This window comes from Passer domesticus, chromosome 12, assembly GCF_036417665.1.
Source record: "Passer domesticus isolate bPasDom1 chromosome 12, bPasDom1.hap1, whole genome shotgun sequence".
Classification (NCBI taxonomy): domain Eukaryota; kingdom Metazoa; phylum Chordata; class Aves; order Passeriformes; family Passeridae; genus Passer; species Passer domesticus.
This window is the reverse complement of record NC_087485.1, coordinates 20583797-20602827: the sequence shown is the minus strand read 5'-3', so window position 1 is coordinate 20602827 and position 19031 is coordinate 20583797. Positions and strand designations below refer to the sequence as shown.

At 43.2% G+C, this 19031-nt stretch overlaps 1 protein-coding gene across 1 annotated transcript in view; it reads right to left on the bottom strand.

The window, feature by feature from the left end:
- The window catches only part of CDH11 (cadherin 11), an 80986-nt gene extending 80725 nt beyond the window's left edge, over positions 1 to 261 (bottom strand). The window contains exon 1 of the mRNA XM_064387068.1: positions 145 to 261. The gene's annotated coding sequence lies outside the window, so the exon portion shown is untranslated. The remainder of the gene's footprint in view (positions 1 to 144) is intronic.
- Between the last annotated feature and the right edge of the window lie 18770 nt (positions 262 to 19031).

Below are 19031 nucleotides of genomic sequence, written 5' to 3'. Positions count from 1 at the left end.
CTCCTGGGCTCCAGCTGGGGCTGGAGGCGCCGAACGAGCGGGGACGGAGCCCAGGGCAGCCGGGCCCTGGCCCCGTGCCCGGGCAGGGGCGGGTATCCCTTCCCCACGGTCGTTCCGCACCCTCGCGGTCACGCAGGTACCCACGGGCAGGGCTGCGAGGGGGCCGGGGACCCCCGCCCATGCCGCGGCGCTGGTGCCCTGTCCCTGTGTGTCCCCTCGCTGTCGCCTCTCTGCAGCTGCCCAGGGCCACCCCACGGCCGCCGGAGCTCCGTGCGTGGGGACACGGACACGGGGCTCGGCTGGGCGGCAGGGACAGCGCCAGCATTTTATACTCAATCCAGTCGTGTTTCCTGTCAGGAGAAGACATTTGTCCAGGAATAAAAAAAAAAAAAAAAAAAAAAAAAAAAAAGGAAAAAAAAAGTTCCTTAAGCATTTCTGCATGTGGAAAAATCGTCTCTTACAGCTCAGCCAGAGGCTGAGGACAGGGCTGGATCTGGAGGGGAGACCCTTTCCTTCTCAACTACACCTGCCCCTCTCCCGTTCTCCTCTCCTGGGTGGTTCCCAGGTGTGGCTGAGCTCCGTGAAAGCAGGGAGCAGACTCGGAGCCCGTGCACCCATCCACACCCAGAAGCAGCTCACAGTCTCTCCCACACCCAGACAGGCACAGGTGAGCCTGCAAATCCCCTCTGATCCCCCAGCATCCACCATGCCCCACCTGTGCCAGCCTGTGAGCACAGCCTGTGCCATCCATGTGGCTGTGGAGCAGGGCAAAGAAGGATGCAACACGTGGCTCCTCCACAATAAGAGTTGCAGTTCGCTGCTGGAATGAACCTGGTACCTCTTTGTGAAGACATTCTGCCCATCCTCAGGCAGCCCATGCTCTGCTTGTTCCCCAAGGCAGCACTGGTGCTGCTCTGGGACAGCACCACCCGGCCTGGAGAACAAGGCTTTTATATTCTGTGGTTAATTAGTTCTGCCAATAACTCCAGGCAAATGCAGGGGGAAAATTGGCACAAAAGCTGCCACTGTACAAACAAAGAATTTGGAAGGAGGAAAGCTGATAAACAATGCATCCTTAGGAGGCTGAGGGACACTGAACATAGCACAGTGGAACACTAAGTCATAAAATTGTTTAGGTTGGAAAAGCCCTGTAAGATCAAGTCCAACTGCTCTCCCAGCACTGCCAAATCTACTACTAAACCCTGTCCCCAAGTGCCACATCCACAAGTCTTTGAGTGCTTGAGTCACCACGTCCCTGGACAGGCCCTTGACAACACTTTCAGTGAAGAAAATTTCTGTAATAGCCAGTCTAAACCTCCCTTGGTGCATCCTGACGCCATTCTCCCTTGTCCTGTTTCTTGGTACTTGGGAGCAGAGTCTGACCCTTGCCTGGCTAGGACCTCCTGTCAGGGAATTGTAGAGAGGTCTAAGGAGAGGGAGCCTCCTTTTCTCCAGGCTAAACAATCCAACCTGGCCCATGGCAAAGAGCAAAGGCAAGAGCCTTCTGGCTGCAGAGTTGGGGCTTACAGAATTAAGTACACAAACTGCTTCAGAGTGTGGTTGAGAGCTGCCATTTGAGCTCAGAAAAGCCCAGGGACAGGACTGGGTGTGCCATGAGAGGAGAGGATGGGACTGGAGCACAGACACAGCCCCAGGGCCGTGCCTGGGACCTGGGTGGCTGAACAGGGTGAGAAACAAGCGGTTGGGACAGCCCTGAGCAAACCCAGAAACACCCCAGGGACCGAGCTGAAAGCATGAGGTAACAGCACAGCAGAGTGATTAGTACTGAAGGTCTAAGGGCTTAATTTTTGTGGGAATAGGGCTGTGGGACTAAGACAACACATTTTAAGACTGGGTTTTGAGAGAGAATTCAAGGAGTAATAAAGGCCATCAAGAAATGAGACATGCAAAGGATTGTTTGAAAATGTCTTTAGGGAGGTGTGGATAAGGAAGGAGGGTGGTGCACATTAATTTGACAACAATTTCATCAAGAAATTTGTTTTGGACAGAAAATACAAGTATGTCCCAAAATTGATTATAGAGACTCAGTCCAAACATGTTGCCTTCAATGGACACCAGTCAATCTCCTGTGATGGTGAAAGAATTACCATTTGGTTTTGTTATGGATATATGGCAGTACAAGTGAGCTCTGCCATAACTGACACCAAGCTGAGACCTGAGAGCTGGTGCAGGAGCTTTTCCCTTTTCCCCTTCTCTTGCTGACTCCAGCACCATGGCAGAGGGGATGACTTTTGTAATTCCCTTTTTTAAACTGCTGAGATCAGATTTTTTTGAATATAAAGGAAATGTGAAAGCAATTTCAATCTAATTAGGCATATACAATAGGTACCCATAATATTCTCTAGTCAAAGAGCATATTGATCTATAATGAAAGGTTTCATTAATTCCATTCAAGGACGCATGTTAACAAATGAATGCAGTAACATCTGATCTGGAGAGAGCCTTGTATCTTCCCTTCCTTGTGCATTGAAATCTCAACATAAACTAATCAGATTCTGCTATTATTTTTCTCATTTGTTCATCTTCCCTTAGGATCTATGGATGGATGGTCCTTATCTGCAAACAAAATTGAAGGAAAACTCCTGCTGGAATCTGTGTTTGCACCTCCGGCTAAGTCCCAAGGCTGATTACCTGAATAACCACTGTGGAATTAATTTCACCTACCTTAAACCATTTTAAAATGGAATCTCTAACAGGCTGTCTGTAAAAAAGTCCAGTCAATGTCAATAAACAGTCCCTCGAACTGGGACAGGCCTTTAGCTGGATATGCCTCTTTATACCCCAAAGACAATGGGGTATAAAATGGGGTAAAATCCTACCTACAGCCTTCTGCCAGCCTGAGGAGAAGAGGCAGGACCTGCATTTTCTGTTGGACACAAAAAAAGAAGAAGTGCTCAAACCAAAATCAGCCCGTGATGCTGATAAATGGCGACATTTGGAATTCCCTTCAGCCACTGCAGTTCCCATTCCAGCAGCTCCAAAGCACCGTGCCATCTTTCCAGGAGAGCGTTGCACAGGGAATGACAGCAGGTCACACAAAGGAGGCGTGGGCAGGCAGGAAGGGCAGCCTGGAGCGGCTGCAGAGCTGCCCTACGGATTTCTGCCAGTGTTTGTGAGTTCACAGCCTGCCCAGGCCACACCTTGATATTCCCAGCACACACGGAGCCAGGGAAAAGTGGATTTGCCACTCCCCATTTCTGCCTTCGGTGAGTCCCCACCTCCACAGCCCTAGGCTGGTGGTCCCTCTAAGAATGGCACATCGAATCAAGCTAAACCCAGGTCACATTCACTGCTGGGAAATCTTTCTAAATACAATTGTCAGCTCTCTTCACAAAATGTTAGATGCACCCCCAAAAACCAGGCTGAGCTCTCCTGCTGCCTAGGAAGGCATGGGGAGCAGCAGGGGAGCACACCGAGCCCTGCAGTTAGCATTTCCAGCTGCTTGAAACCTGGAGTCTGAATAAAATCAGTGTCAGACATAAATAAAGGAAGTTTATACATATCTTAAACAGTATTTGTTTTTGCATATCCATATATTTAGGTTAAGAACATCTGTAATAACAAATCTGTGAAACCAAAAAAAAAAAGTTTATTTTCTACTGTGGGTTTACAGAAACTGATTTTTTTTAAAATTCTGCTTATTGCTGGGTAAGTTAACCCATTTTTTGTTTGAAGGTAAGATGGCTGCTTTGTTTTCTAAGCATCTGAAGGGATACATGCACTTCTGCTAATTGAATTATTGTTCTAGGAAATTTTAAGTTTATAAATAAGGGTAAGAAAGCTGCAAGTTCAAGTTGGACATTTGCATTGGGGCGCATGGAAAAGCTTGAACTGTGAACTTCAGGAACTGAACTGCAAAAAGCCTTTAGCCACTCAAAAGAATTTATCAGTACCCCATTTACTCACCAGCTTGAGCACATTTGCACAGGGAGTAGGAAAGGAGAAACTTCTTTCCATCTTTTTGACCCTGTTTTCTGCAGCCCCAGCCCTGTTTAGCTTTGCCAACACATGCTCTTCCCTCTCAGCTCCCTTTAACAGACCTGCAATTTCCTTCACTTTTCTTCTCACCTGGAAAATATTAGAGATTTAAGAGGCACATGAGGAGCATATTGCTATCTGCAGGAGCTAGGTGCACAGGAAGGAGAAGGAGAGGCAGAGGTCTATAGGAAAGGATATTCCACAAAACCAGAACAATGTTTTTTGTTCAAAATGCCCTTCAATTTCAGTGTCATTTTGCTAATGAATCAAAGTACAATTTGAATCCTATGTGGAAATATGAAAGATGGCCAGGATTGAAGGAGAGAAAAAAACCTTGTTCTTAATAATGCCGAAAAAAGGAAAAAGTAGTTAAAGCCACAATGCCAGCCCAGTGAGAAGACAAGCGTGTAAAAAGAGTATAACTAATAAAAGTGTTTTTCTTGTGGCGAGGAAGCAAAGCTTTTGCACTATAAATAATGAACTGCTCAAAGCAGCTCTTACCTAAAGCCATTTCTTCCAATAACAAATGTCTTCCTTGTTTACTTGAAAAAGGTTAAAACAAAGGCAAAACTATTGAGGTTAAAACAAATATACACAAAACAACTGATACAGAATCTCCACAAAGTTAGCAATGCAAACATTTTCCGGGGGTTAGACTTGAAGCCTTGAAATCGAGAGAGAAAAGGAAATTTTGAAGTGGGAAGAGGATCACAGTAAAAAAAAAACTGAACTATGGAAACAGTACAATCATAGACAGAGGACTTGGAGGTGGTTTTAAATTTCAGATGTGCACAGGGAGCATCTTGCAAGGCCACGTGCTACTCTGATAAACCATCAGCTGGAAACACCTATCCCAGGTGGAACAGTTATTCCATGGAGATGAAATTCCCTCTTGTCAGGAAAACCCAGGCATGCAGGCCACAGAACCAGCACCTTCCTGCCCACAGAAGACAGCAGAATGGAGTCCAGTTTCATTTAGGCTGCAGTAGAAAACAGCTTATTTTCCTCCAGTGTTCAGAGACCTTATAAAGCTGGGTCTGTTTGGTTAAGGCTTTGGTGGGAGAGCTTCCCTCATGGCTTTGTTTCATAAAATCTGAGAATGTTTGGCAATGTATTGACACTGAAACATTGCTGTCGCAGCTTTGAAATCATCTTACCCTCATACAATCCTCTGAATCTTTTGACCCCATTTTATTCAGTTTTATGATGTGGTAAGTGACTGTTGTGAATGCAGCAGCATTCTGGCCATCATCCCATTTCTTCAGCTCTGCTGGCAGGCATTGAAGGCCAGGCAGGACTGGGCTGGTCAGCTCTTCTGTCCTGAGGGTCTCTCAAGCCTGGGAGGTTTCCAGAAGCACTGGGACACTTTTGGTTGCCTTGAGTTACACACTTGGCCCACGCAGGGATCAAGCCCCAGCTGGGTGATTTTGACCACACTGAAGTAGGTTATCACAGAGAACATTATTTGTAAGGACAGTAATACAAAAATGCTCCATACAAAGGGTCTGCTGACCAATGTAGATTCACAACTGTGAACTATTTATAGCTTCAACCCAGTATCCAAAAATTACAGCACAAAGAATCCAAGGGGAAAAACGGCCTTAATGGGTGAGTCAGACCGACCTCATAAACTTTTTAATGTATAAATGTCTTCTGCTAATAAGTTCTTTAGAAATGCAGATACTAAAATTAAATTCTCATTTAGACAAGGCATTATTTAGTTAGGAACTTGAGGCTCATTTATTTCTGACACTGTGCATTAAAAGAAAGAAATGAATTTTTTTATGTGTATGAACACACAATAAGGTACAGGCTGGGAATGAGAAGGGGCCTGGGGGTTCTGGTGGATGGCCAGGTGGATCTGAGTCAGCAATGGAGGGACAACTGATCCTTGTGAGTCCTTTCCAACCCAGGATATACCAAAATTCCATGGTTCCAACCATGTGTAAAGCACTGTCTGCACAGGCTGCCAAGCAGGATAACACCTCTGAATATATTCCTCTAATGTAGTCAACTGATAGCTTATTAATTTATCTTGTTAGAAAACAAGTTTAAAAAAAATCACTGCATTCTCCTAGAGAGCATGCACAGCTTGTATACACATCTGACAGTAAGACATAGCACAGCTAAATAGCTGCTAAAAATCGTGTCTTTTCATTCCAGGTCTGAATGCCAGTTATTTGGTGCAGGATGTGCTGTACAATTAATGATTGATTATTTCTTCCAAAATCTAAGAAAAAATATATAATCTTCACAATGTTTCATTTTTGTCCATTTTCCTGTTTTGTCTGGAGAAATCACATTTGATTTGTTTAGCGTGTACTTCTACTGGGAATATTCTTTCTGTGTGTACTGAGCACACCAACCATCACTTTGTGAACAGCCCTGGCTGCGCTCAGGAAGATTTAAAGGAGAGTGCTGTCCCTGTAATCTCCCTGCTCAGCCCCCTGTGCTGATGGACACCAGGCAACCATGTTTATCTAGCACAAAGATCTTTCTTCATTGAATGCCCACAGCTTGAGATAGTCAATCTCGCCCAGCGACTGCCTCGAGAATTTTAGATTGTTCCTGGTGATTTCTGTCCATGTCCCCTCACTATTCCAGGCACCAGGAGCTGGGAGCTACTTATCTCTCCACACAAGGCCATAATCAAAGGCATTTTCAAGTCTCTATATGAATAGCCATGATCCAAGAGACTAACCACTCTCGAGTGCAGTAAACAGCTATAAATTGTGCATAGAGTAGCAAAATAATGGCAAAATTATGAAGTTTTATCCATAAATCACATGCTGTCACTCCTTTCACATCTATCTGCTACTGGAAAAAACACGGTGGCTTTAATGGAGTAAAAAAGTTACAAAAAGAAATATGTTCGCTTCACTATTTAAAGTCCCCAAGATTATAATTCTTTATTATTGATTTTATCAGGAGATAAAAATATAACAGACTTTGGAGTTTGTCAGATGAGTCACAACTGAAAACATCAGATGATTCACACAATAATCAATCATAAAGGAAGAAAACAATCTTGACTATTAAACTTGTTAAAAAAAGTGAAATGGCACCTCTTTACTATAAATCTGCCACAGGGTTTAAAATCTCATTGATCACACAGTGCAATCTTTAAAAAATCCTGTGTATAATATGGTATCATTTTGCTTGAGCCCAGATAATTATTTGAAGAGTCTGCTGGGTTTTTTTTTTAATATTTTCCAATAATATAAATGAAATATTGAAGAGCATTTTTAGTTCCATGTACAAGCAAGTCAGGGGTCATAAATCCCACTCAGAGAAGAGCTGCCTGAAAATGACAGGCAGGAAGTTCACCATCTATTTGCCTTTAATTCTCACCTAGATAGATCATCCAACAAGCTACTGTGGCAAAATATGGTGTCTTTTGGGCATGTATAAGAAATTGTGAGAATGCCTTTCTGTTGCTTGGTCATTTGCTCATTTTGGTTATCTTTTCCCTATATGTGGTGATGTTTTTTAGTTTTTAAGAAAAGAAAACCCAAAAAAACAACCTACAAATCTTCTGTCGATTCCACAGAGGAGATGTGTTGCTGTTTGCCTTCCATTTTTCAAAATCAGGAGGTAGATTAACGCAGATGCTTAATGCATCAAACAATGTCAGGGTTTTTTCCTAGTGAAATATTGCGGGTGCTAAGAAATCATGGAAAACATGCCCAAACTGTTCTGCCACACTGTCAAATGTAACCAGGAGACAAACACATTCCATCTGAGAATCCAATGCGCCCTGCCTACTAATTTAATCAACAAAGGAAGCAAACCTATTTAAAAAACAAATGGGAATTTCCACCTGGACTAGGCCTCTTCGGCCTCTATTCAGGTTATACAACACAAAGCAATGCTTCACAGAAGCATTTCATATGATTTAACACAGCTGAATGGCTCTTTCCTAGGAGTATTGGAGAAAATTACATATGTTCTGGATCTGCAGAGCCCTTAATCCATGGAAAATGCTTTCATTTCCATAAGACCTACTCAGAGAAAGCCTCATCTTTCTCCATTTTCCACCGCTGCCGTGTAGGAATGTGCAAGGAGCCCTCACTAAACTGTTTAGCATCTAGATGAACTCATTTCCATGGAAAGCAGCACCTGCAATGCTCTCCCATGCAGAAACCTCTAAGAGGTTCTCTGCAGTTGCTTCAGCTTTAGGGATGTATTGATTACTGTGACTCTCCCTAGCTTTCCCAAGCATCTTGGAGAGAGGTGGCCTCCTGCAGCTTTTCAGGATCAAGTGGATATTCTCTGCCATTGCTGCCTGCTCAATGTTCCACAGCAGACACTGAGACCTCCCCTGAAGGGACCCAGATACTGACCCAATTTTAAGATCATACCCACAAGATGTTAAAATGAGCCAGTGCCTACTTTCCTAAGCTTTTAAAAGTCGGTTATTTCAATGTAGTCCTGTCTGGACTTGTGCAATGAAGTCATGGACCTGGCAGCATGCCCTGGGCTGAGCCCAGCGTGGGCAGCAGGGGAGGGGATTCTGCCCCTCTGCCCCTCAGGTGAGACCCCACCTGCAGAGCTGCCCCAGCCCTGGGACCAGCACAGCCAGGACCTGGAGCTGCTGCAGAGAGCCCAGAGGAGGCACCAGGATGAGCAGAGGATGGAGCAGCTCTGCTGGGAGCAAAGGCTGGCACAGCTGGGATTGTTCACCTGCACAGGAGAAGCTTTGGGCTGAGCTCAGGGTGGCCTTGCAGGGCCTGAAGGAGCTGCAGGAAAGATGGAGAGAGACAATTGCCAGGGGCTGGAGGGACAGGACAAAGGGGAATGGCTCCCAGTGCCAGAGGGCAGGGCTGGATGGGATCTTGGGAATGAGGAATTGTTCCCTGGCAGGGTGGGCAGGCCCTGGCACAGGGTGCCCAGAGCAGCTGTGGCTGCCCCTGGATCCCTGGCAGTGCCCAAGGCCAGGTTGGACACTGGGGCTGGGAGCAGCCTGGGACAGTGGGAGGTGTCCCTGCCATGACAGGGGTGGCACTGGATGGGCTTTAAGATCCATTCCAGCCCAAACCATTTTACCACTCTATGTTTTTATGGTGTCATGATAAAGTACACAGAACTATATTATAGTTTTCCTTTTTGATTTGATAATACAGCTTGGCAATTTTTTTAAGATCTAATTGGACTGCACTATTTGTGATAGAACATAGTATTTGAAAGTTGGACTCAAGAATATCAGAAGCAGAGAATTTAAATACAATATTGATAAATAGCACCCCTGTGTCCCCAGGAGTTACACATGTTTATACATTTAAAGCCTGGATCTAGGGATCTTTTTGACTTTTAATTGTAATATTGAAATTAGTAATAATGATCGTTACAATTGTCCAACAAACCAAGGTTAGAAAAATATACCTGAGTGTTTGAAGCTCCTGATCATGCAGTGTAAAGAGAGATTAGTTTTCTTTCATTGCAGTGATTAATGCAATTAAATTAATACTGTCCCCATACCATTTCAACATCTGTTCTGTTGAAAAGGTAACTGAAAAAGACTCTATAGAAGAATTGCTAAATAAAGAGGCAAAAGAAATGAGGCAAAGAAGTGAGATGTCCTAGGATGACTTTGTGATGCTTGTATCCCCATTCGTCTGTTTAGCCCAGAAATAAGTTTTGCTCCTTTAAGACTGGTTCTGAGAGCAAAGGGGGGACAAGAAGGCACACCCCATGAGCTGAGCCCTGGTTCTTCCTGGGTGATTGTGGAGAAAACATGAGGAGATGGGATGGAAAATCTACTGCTGCTCTGGCCCAACGGGTGCATGAATTGAAGGAAGACAGGGCTCAGAGAGGAAGTTACACCAAAAGGGAAGCAGCTCCAGTTGCTCATAGCTGATCTGCCAGGTATGATGATGATGATGATATCATGTCCGATTCCTTTGAAGGAACCTCCAAGACATGTCCAAGGAAAGGATAACCAGGCTTAGAGGGGCCCTGCTTCTAGCCAGGTAGAGGCTAGGGGAAATCGTGTTTTCTAGACTGTGTGGATTCGTTGGCCTGGCACATCCACAAAAACACAAGGCCTTGGTCGACACTGGTGTGCCGTGCACACTAATCCCATGGAGACATGTGCGGGCAGAACCTGTTTCTATTGCTGGGGTGACAGTGGGATCTCAGCAATTGACCCTGTTAGAAGCTGAGGTGAGCCTGACTGGAAAAGAGTGGAAAAAACACCCTATTGTGACTGGCCCAGAGGCCCCATGCGGACTAGGCATAGCCTTCCTCCAAAGCAGATATTTCAAAGACCCAAAGAAATTCAGGTGGGTGTTTGGGATAGCTGCTGTGGAGACAGAGGGTGTCGAGCAATTGAACACCTTGTCTGGACTGTCAGAAAACCCTGATCTGCAGTAGAACTCCTGAAGGTGGAAGAGCAATGAGCACTGATTTGCACATCAATGGTGCACCACTGACAACACCAAACAAATCGAGATGCTGTGATCCCCATCCACAAAATGACCTGTGAGCTGGAGAGCCAAGGGGTGGTCAGCAAAACCCACTCACCTTTCAACAGCCCCATCTGGCCTGTGCATAAATCTGGAGGAGAATGGTGACTGACTGTGGACTATCGTGCCTTGAATGAAGTGACTCCACCACTGAGCGCTGCTGTGCCAGACATATTATAGCTCCAGTATGAGCTTGAGTCCAAGGCAGCAAAGTGATATGCCACTATTGATATTGCCAATGCATTTCCTCCATTCCTCTGGAAGCAGAATGCAGGCCTCAGTTTGCTTTCACCTGGAGGGATATGCAGTACCCCTGGAACCGACTGCCCCAGGGGTGGAAACACAGTCCCACTATCTGCCATGGACTGATCCAGACTGCACTAGAAAAGGGTGAGGCTCCAGAACACCTGCAGTACATCAATGACATCCTTGTGTGGGGGAACATGGCAGCAGAAGTGTTTGAGAAAGGAGAGAAAATCATCCAAATGCCGCTGGAAGCCGTCTTTGCCATCAAGAAGAGCAAAGTCAAGGGACCTGCCCGAGAGATCCAGTTCCTGGGAGTAAAGTGGCAAGACGGATGGCGTCAGATCCTGACAGAGGTAATCAACAAGATCACCGCTATGTCCCCACCAACCAGCAAGAAGGAAACACAAGCTTTCCTAGGTGCCATAGGTTTTTGGAGAATGCACATTCCCGAGTACAGCAGATTGTGAGCCCTCTCTACCTGGTCACCCATAAGAAGAACCATTTCCAGTGGGACCCTGAACAGCAACAAGCCTTCAAGTTCAAGCAGGAGATTGCTCATGCGGTAGCCCTTGGCCCAGTCAGGATGGGACCAGAGGTGAAGAAGGTGCTCTACTCTGTGGCTGAGAACCATGGTCTGTCCTGGAGCCTTTGGCAGAAGATGCCTAGGGAGACTCGAGGCCGACCACTGGGATTTTGCAGCTGAAGTTACAGAGGGTCCAAAGCCAACTACATGAAATTGGTGCTTCTGCCCAGTTTTGAACTGAAACCACCACATTAGAGAATATGATTCATTACTTATTGATGTCACAAATCTTCAGGTCAAGCTAAAAAAAAAGAAAACAAACCTTTTGGCAGATAAAGATGAAGAAACAAGAGAACAGGATTCAGAAACTTTCCCACTTGCTTCCTCAAGGAGCTAAAACATAAGGAAGCCATACCAGATTCTGTTCACATGCCATAAATCCAAACTAACACTATTGGCTTACTTAGATTTTACATTGACTTCAGGAGAGTTACTTTGAATTTACATCACTGTAGGATCAGGATCAAACTGCTGAGAGGATATTAAAAGGAGATTAAACATGATCTTAAACAGTGATTTCCCAGGAGATCCAAGGATTTTCAATTTGCAAGATTTTACAACTGCCTGAGAGTTGGATAAATTTCAAATGCAGTTGTTGATAAGAGCATTTGCAGCTGCCAAAGGAACCTGCTTTAAGGATCTGGAAGTTGGCAGGGGAGCTGAACATCCTGGGAGAGTATAACAGAACAAGGGAGGCTGTGAGGAAAGGGAGATTCGAGAGCATTTCTGGGTGCACAGGGGCATTCCTGCATTAATTCTACTCAGGTATTGGATGAGTTTATGCTCTGGTCACTTATTCAGTAAAACTTTGACTCTAGGTTTAAAGCACAGATATCAGATTTTGATATCATTCAGCTGCCTGTCTTCTGTTTAAGACAGACTCATGCTGAAAGAACTCAGAAAACTTTTAAATACTTTGGTCTGGGTTGTTTTGCTTTTTCCCAGGCACAAGACTAATATTCAGCAGTGTTGATTTCAACCTTGATGCCTCATCTAGCTTTTCCTTCATTCATTAAACAGGATTTCTACAAAATTTAATGGAAAAACTAATTTTTGTCTGGAACCTGTGCTCTTGGGTCTCTCCAGGTGCAATTTGCATGGAGCTCTCAGAGCATCAGCGAGAGGAGTGCAACAATCCAATCTGTAATTCTTGAAACAGAGGATGAGTTTCATTTCACTCAAATTAATTTCTCATCTGCCATGAGGACACCATATCCATCTTCTCATACTTTGAAAGTCATAGGCTCGGTTGATAAATTTTCCTGAATAAATGAGAACCTCAAAGAACTGAAAAACAAAGAATGAAGCCTGGTTTGGTGCTGGTCTTTCGGTAAGAGATATAAGAAGAAATTAATGATCCACTCTCAAAATATGTGTGCAGTTCTGAGCATCATGTGTCCTTTAAATTTCCTTATACACCCATGTACAAACTGCCTGGAAATCAAGTTGAACACATCTACAGATGCTTTTTGAGTCCAACTGTAATGGTTCTGTACACCAAAGAATTGAATAAAACACAAACAAAGCAGGCATACAAAATTTTTTGTACCTTTAACCCTGAAAATCAAGCACTGTAAATCATCCTCTTCAGAGATGTGCTGTAGTAACTAAACTATGCAGATTTTTAAGATACCATGAGAATAATTCAAAATAATCTAAACTACATTACAGACATTAAACGTGGATACATTAAACATGAAACATTATATAATGGGCTAATTTGAAGAAGTCCCTGAATCCTACTGGCCTTAAATTTGGTGGAGGAAAATCCTTAAAGAAAGTATTTTCTCTAATTTACAAGTTATTTTTTTACTGTTTGTGTTTTATGATGCAACAGTGACCTAGTTCAAATTTTATACAATTATGTAGGGCTTTTTTGGGAATAAAATGGAACTGAAATACACATACAAGTAAAATAGCTTAATTTTATTGCCCAGAGCATGAAATCAGACAAAAAGGGGGCAGACCCTGCTGTAAAAGGTCAAAGAAAGTATTCAGATGCCAATATAACTTAATTCTCTAGAAACAAATCTGCCACTAGGAAATAGAAAAAGGAAATTTTCATTTGTTATAATAAAAATCCCAACAAGAGTATGGCAGGTACTGGAGCATGTCCCACATGATATTCCTGAGTAATCCATTAAATGTCATTATTTCTGCATTACTTCCAGTTATGTCCATGACCTCCATGCATTTCAGCTCCCTGTCCCAAATCAAACAGCCCTTGTGGCACCCAATGTTTCACCTCTCAAAGCATTCTGCACTTCAGCTTTTCCAATTAAAACCCCAATTAACAACAGGGGTGTTTCTTTTCAGCACAAAATATTCAGTGCCTTGTGCAATTTGGGCCTGAATTCGCATGTGCTTTTCTCAGCCTCTGTTTAAATTGTTCATTTTCATAATGGATTTACTTGTTTTCTTTGTTGCTAGTCAAAATATTAAACTGAAATTTTAGCAACAAATTATTGATAAATTGACATTAAATCCAGTGTGCAAATGGGATTGAGACAAACAGAGAAAGGAAACGTTTTAGACAAGTCAAAGCATTGTTTTAATATATTTTAAACAAAATGTGTGAAAATGTTATTTATAAAGGTAAGCCAAAACGAAATGTAACTAAATTTTTCAAACCTAAATGTTTAAAATTGTTTTTGAGCACATTAGAACATTTAGTTCAACTGTAAATTCATTTTTGAGAGTTTCATTTCAAACAGAAAAAAAAAATGTTTAAATTGTTTCATTGAGTGACCAAAGTGGAAAAAAAAAGTTCTCAGTTTAAATAAGGTTTATGGGAACACCTATAAATGTTGGTAACAAGTAATATGATAATGACATGCACAGAAATATTCCACTGAACTTGTAAATTATGAAACTCACTGGTCTGATAAAAAAGTATTACCATGACCTTTGTTCCCCAGGATCTTATGGATAGGTTCTCATGTTAATGTACCCAGTATAAATATATTTTTATAATTTGCATACTCCCAGAAATAAAAAAGAACAGCCTATTTTTACCTATCTCTATACATATTAAACAACTAAAAGGCAATGAAATGTGAAAAGGCAGCAGCTAAAATGTGTAAAACCAAACATTTATAAGGACATATCAAGACTGAGCACCAATGTCACCCTATTCATGGTGCAGATTCCAAGGCATCTGAGGACTGATGAAGATTGCAAAGTGAAGTTCTATCAATAGCAGTTCCATGTTCAAGACAATGAGGTCATCACTTCATTGTGCATTTTTGGGATGGAATTAACAGAAAAACTCACTGAGGGTCAAAATGCTGTATTGCCACTCAAGTCCTTGAAAGCAGCTCTTTGAGAACCTGTGCATCCAAATGGCAAAGAGGGGGGTTAGATAATCCATGTTTATAAAATGCTATATAACAAGCAAAGTAGAAAAATGCATAAAAATAAGAGGAAAATTTGAGTATTAAGTGTTGTTCCCAGCTACACAGAATGGTTCTTCCACAGAAAGCAAAACCACTGCATTGGTTTGTAATATCCATGAGCTGCACTCAGAAAAAAAAAAAAGAACTGATTCATTTGTTAAAAATAGAGCTTTCCCCAATGATAGAATTAGAAATTTCCTGGCAAAACCCTGGACAGCCATGAAAGACAGGGCTGACCTGAGTGTGCTGATGATGGCTGAGATCTGGGAAGAGACAATATCTCAGTGCATGGAAGACAGGCTGAAAGAGAGAAAGTTTAGATGGGATATTGGGAAGGAATTGCTCCCCGGCAGGGTGGGCAGGCCCTGGCACAGGGTGCCCAGAGCAGCTGTGGCTGCCCCTGGATCCCTGGCAGTGCCCAAGGCCAGGCTGGACACTGGGGCTGGGAGCAGCCTGGGACAGTGCAAGGTGTCCCTGCCATGGCAGGGGTGGCACTGGATGGGCTTTAAGGTCCCTTCCAACCCAAACCACTCTGTGGTTCTATGACTCTAAGAGTCAGACATCTTTTTTCTAAAGATGAAGACTTTTTGTCCAGAGAAAGAAATGTTTCCAAAGTATTTTTTGAAATATTTTGGAATACTAGCAGCAGCCAGTGGAAAGAAACCTTGCAAGTCTAATCAGATTCCCAGCCATTTTAATTTGCAGAATGATGATGGACACCAAGGAAAGGGAAGAATGACTAATTTAAATTAAATTTCATCTAATGAATCTACAGGCTTGCCAATGTATTAAAAACTTATGCAGTGCCACGTCAACAAACAAAATGCCATAACTCCATTAAACAAAAATGCTAAAAATTGGCCTCAAAACCAAGGCAGTTCTAATGAGACTTGTCATTCATCCCCTTCACACGAGGTGTGATTCATCACATTTGTAAAACAGGAATCCCTGTTTCAAAGGAAACTTTGACACCCTGAGATGAAAGGTGCCAAAGCTCCACCATGATGATCCAGAGGGGTGTCATCATTGCCATGGGACACGGTGCCTCAGGAAAGGGCACCTTCCACAGCAATTCATTCGGGATTTTAATCCTCACTTAGTCCTGTGGGAAGCTGCTGCTGCCATCAGATCCAAACCCGCCTCCAGGGAGGGAAACCCTTCACTCCCAGCCCCAAGACTGCTAAACAGAGCATTGGATCTGAATTAGAGCTTAGCAGGGCGCAGCATCAATTCAGCACCTCCATGGGCAGCAGCTCCAGCTCTGGAGCTCCTCTCCTGCAAGACCCTGGGCAGACAATTCCAGAGCTCCTCTCCTGCAGGACCCTGGGCAGACATTCCAGAGCTCCTCTCCTGCAGGACCCTGGGCAGACATTCCAGAGCTCCTCTCCTGCAGGACCCTGGGCAGACATTCCAGAGCTCCTCTCCTGCAGGACACTGGGCAAATCGTCTGCCTCTTTTGAGTTCATGCAAATGCTGTTCTAAAGAATACTGCACAAAGACTGCCAAAATAAAAATATGTGCAAATGCATAATACGCAAAAGGGAAAGTTAATTTATTTTAAATTTGTTATTATTATATTATCATTTTTATTTTAACATCCCCCTGAATACAGCAATAGTTTAACTTCACAGTTGCACTGAATACCTTCAAAATTTCTTCAGTATGAGCTGAGGATTGGGGATTTTTTTTGCCATTCCAGGCAGCAACACAGGCTTACTTTGACATCTGTGTCATTAAAATAACAGGGCTGTGCTGCTATTGAAGGAGAGATTGTGGCTCCCTACATCAACACCAACTCATCCCCTGTGACACAGCAGCAGGATTTCCACAGCCAGCATCTGCCCAGGCAGAGGAATTTGAGGGAAGCTTTGCAGGCGTCCCCACAAGCCCAAGCTCTGCCTTTTGCCACTGCTGTTTCTGCTGATGAAATATTAATGATTCTTTGCAAGGTTCAGCTATGCCATGCTGGTAATCTGTCACTTTTACCCACTTATCTGTAAGTAAGCAAATGACATCAATGGTTGAAAGGTTACATTTTTTACTGATCTTAAGCCACAATCTGACAGATGTTACTTTCTTTCCATAGGTGCTGTTTTTGGCAGGACGCCTTATCAGAATTGCCCTGAAATTAAATTTCTGCTTTGGTTCATTAGAATATTCAACAAGTGAATACATTTATAATCATAATTAACCTCTCCTTTCTGTTTTGTTTCTCTCTTGAATTGCTTTGCATTTGTTTGTTACAGTTTTGGGGCAGAGAGAAAATATGTCTATTAAAGATTTTGGAAGTCTCCTGGAAAAAAAAGTAACTTTTATTGATTGCTGCTGAAGGAATTTGTTCCTGCTTGGAAAGGATCAAGCTGTCCTTGTTTTCTCCAGTTAAACCCAAACCAGTCTGCAAACTTCTGCAGCTGACCAGTCACATATTGGGTCTGGCCCAAATTCTGGCTGTTCATTCTGCTGTTAACTCACAGAACAGTTTTGAAGTTAATGGAACTGTGCCAGTTTTCATGTGCAGAATATTCTGCCCATTATTTCTGACACCACACAATTACAGAGCAGCTCTGCCAGGCTCCTTGTTTTTATCAAGAAACAGTTTATTTAAATCAAGTGTATTTATTATACAACTCTTTATAAAAGGCTTAAAAAGCCAAGGGAGTAGAAAGAGTAGATCACTGTATTATTTACAATAGGAGGGTGGAAGAGCTTAATTTTGATGTAAATTCCTCTAAGGAATGATGGGTTCATTTTGCCTTGATAACATTCAAGGTGTCAGTAATTCTTTGTGGAAATCTCATATCAGATATACAGAGAAGCTTTCCATAAGAGTACACTGGAAACAAACGTTTATTACTTTTAATAGACTAGCAGAGTAGTTTGGGAGCAGTTTCTTTCCTTTTTTCTTTTTTTTCTGATGGCTTGGTAAATAAAGATCAGCATTCTCATGTCTTAGCAGAGGATGGTTTGGGGAAATCAAAGGACATATGAGCCACGAACAAAGGGTGGGGGGCTGCTCTTCCTCCTGACCCTGCCTGGCCAGCAGAGCCAAGTGGCCAGAGCTTCTCGTCATCCTGAGGGATGATCAGCATGCTGCTAATCCTGTCTGCTAAGTGGTGATCACAGTGCTAAACCCCTCAGATGGAGGAAATCAAGGATTGTGCTCCTGGGGTCATTCAGTTCCACACTTCCACACCGCCGATGTGCATCTGTCTGCCACGGTCTGCTGGTCTGCTGAAGGGTCTGCTGACAGGAAAGCAGAGGCTAGAAGCTTTCTAAACATTATTCCCAAAGACAATGCAAAACTTAAACATGCCTCAAATCTATCTGTGCCCTGCCTACCTCAAATGAGGGCAAATCAGGGAACAGATCCATCTCCAGCCCTGCAGCGCAAACTCTGCTCCCCTCCCACGAGACCAGGGCACAACCCCTGAGACACATTCAGTGGCTCAGGATCAGAGGACACCACACCTCCACCGTTGGGAAGCTCTGCCAGAGGTGCCAACTGCTTGTAATTCCCATCCTTGTACCTGGGAGTAAGGACCAGCAGTGGCTTCTTGGCTTGCAGACAGCCAGCTCTCTATGGAAGGGCCACAGGGTTCACAGGGAAAATAATGTGATTTAGAGCACCATTTGCTCTCCCTGACTACTCATTTGGATCATTCCCCTGGTTCAGAAAACAATTTCTCTTCCTGTGCTGTTGTTCAAGTCACCACTTAATTCATTTGCATTTTTGCCCCTGGCAAAGAGAAATGTTCTGTTTTTTTTCTATGTTGATCCTTTTCTGTCTCCAGTTCACAACGTGATTATAAAACATCAGTGTAAATAAGTGTTGATCCTCCAATAAAACTTCATCTGAAACAATGTCCCAAGAAAGGAAGACCAAGAAAACAATATGAAGTGAAAGGAAAGGTAGAGGGGGAAGCTGCATACTGCTGCTTCTGTTCAAAGCCCAGACTGCCTGCAAGAATCCAGTGTGCATATAACATTGAAGTGACCTACAGAAACCATAAACACTTGATGTTTGATTCACAAAAGAGAAGAAACCTAGGTAAGACATCAAATACCGTAAAAAACAGCAGAGAATAATAGCTACAAGGCACTGCACAAAGGTGAAAGAAGAGAGATATTACAAAAATCCTGAAACAAATAGGTGCTAATTGCCATTCATCTTAAAAGTAGGCAATTTTCCAAGGCACTGTAACTAGCCCTCATCTTCCTGTTAGATGAAAGAATAATATTTCAGGTAGAACACTTCAAATACAAAGCAAAATCACCCAACTCAAACTCCAAGTAAGAAAAAAATTCCCCCAGAATATTCTGCATAAATTGCACCAAAACTCACTG